A 2,007-nucleotide genomic window follows, 5' to 3' on the forward strand; every position below is an offset into this window, starting at 1 on the left:
GTGTCCCGCCCCTCTGACCTCGGCGCACGCCGCGTGCTTCGGGGGCTGGGCCTTGGCCTGGGGCTCCCGGGAGAGCCCAGGAGCAGTGGGGACAGGCCTGGCTCACTGGGGAAGCCAGGAGAGGTGTGTTTCTGGCGGGAGGGTCTGGCTGACTCCTGCAGAAGGAGGCAGGAGCAGCCTCGTGGCTAATGGGTGGCTCTTGGTTTTGTTGTGCTGCGGTGTTCAATATCTGCGGGTGCAGAGACAATCTCGTCTGAACTGCTGCCCCCCCCCCCTGTTTTCCTTCCCCCCACCACCCCAGACTTTGGGAACATCTGGATTTGGAGCTGGACTATGTGGCTCGGGGTCATTTTTATATAAAATCACACACAAAGACTACCTTAAAAGGACATGGTTAAGGTTGCAAAGTCAGCACTCAAGAGTTAGGAAATGCCTGAAATAATGGGATCATTAAGGACAAGTTGCTAGACCATGGTTTTATGTCTCGTCCAGAAACAGTTAAATCAATCCAGCACCATAGAGATTACAGTGTTAAATTTGCTGTAGCCATATTAGTATGCAGTACATCTTGCATAGAAAAAGTGGATAGTTGCCCTCTAGTGGATAGTGGTTTGGTGCATTCATTCATAGTAGTAAAAAGTACTGTTCGAGATGAACGTTATTAAAATATTTTCACCATTTGCTTACTCTAAGCTTTTTAAAAGCATATAGTTGTAATGCATGTTTTACGGTCACATTAAAAGCCATCCTGTTTTGTAAATTGCATTTCATTGGGATGAAAAGAATTTTCAGTACAGGATTATGTTTTTCGTGGCATATGATAAGCTTTCTTGATTTGTTTTATTTGGTTAATTAGTCTTGAATTATTTCTATTTGGCATTTCTGGACGTGATCCTACATGAATTGCATCAATAGGACTACTCACTCATAGATAAAGTTATGTGCATGTTTGCAGGATCAGGCCATAAACTGCTCAGATACCACAGTTAAGAGCATAGTATACATGTTTAGAGAGAGAGGTTAGGTTCTGAGTGAAGAGAATGTAAATCTCAGAGATGAACAGAAAAAAAGGTAATAACTGAAAATTTAAGATTAGTGAGAATGACTGTTGTAAGATTTCTTGCAAAATCTACTCATGAGTGTACCCTATATATTCTGAACAGAAGTGGATTTCTGATGTTGTTATAGCAAAAGTACCAGTCATAAAGGAACTGCTTTGGGTATGTTGACATTTATTGGATTGTTAGCATGTACACTAGAACATAGCATTTCAGTAGGACTTCACATGAATTACATTTTAATGCCAAATGATCTGGAAAATCTTTGAGAAATGAAGAATGGTTGACTGCTAAGCACAAGAATCTGAGACCTTGAGCTGCTGAGCGAAGCAAAAAATCATTTTCCTTTTCCAGATTCCTGTAACTGAACTTACACTGCTATATTTAAAGTACACTTTGAAATGGCTGGCGTATCCATAATTTCTTCTCTCACCTAACTGTGCAGTTTTTCCACTAAATGCTAGGAAGCATTTTAAATAAGATGTTGCAGCATTACTAAGTGGTATAGAATTATATCAAGATTCAGAGATGTTGTGTGATATCTAACCTGGTATCACTCAGCAAGAATGGGTCTACAAACAATCTTCCTTATCACCTTTTTAAATTATATTTTTAAACAGTTGCAGCACAATATATCATTTGAAAATCAACAAAGTGGTAATATTTGAAATAGTTATTTATTTTTGGGAGGGCTATAGCTAAAAACAAACATTTAAGGGCATGAGCCGGCCATTGGAGGGAGTCATAGTTAAGGCTACGATTTAGTCACGGAGGTCATGGTAGTCACAGATTCCATGACTATACCCGACCTCTGTGACCTCTAGGGCTTCAGGAGGTGGAGGAAGGACTATGCTCCTGCCCTGCAACTGGGGCTGGAACCAGGACCCTGCAACTCCAGCCCCGCGGTGTCCCGGGCTTGGTGGGGGCTGCAGCCGGGGCTGCGCGCCAC

The sequence above is a fragment of the Terrapene carolina genome, unplaced genomic scaffold (assembly GCF_002925995.2).
Source record: "Terrapene carolina triunguis isolate 2854851 unplaced genomic scaffold, T_m_triunguis-2.0 Scaffold66, whole genome shotgun sequence".
Taxonomy (NCBI): Eukaryota; Metazoa; Chordata; order Testudines; family Emydidae; genus Terrapene; species Terrapene triunguis.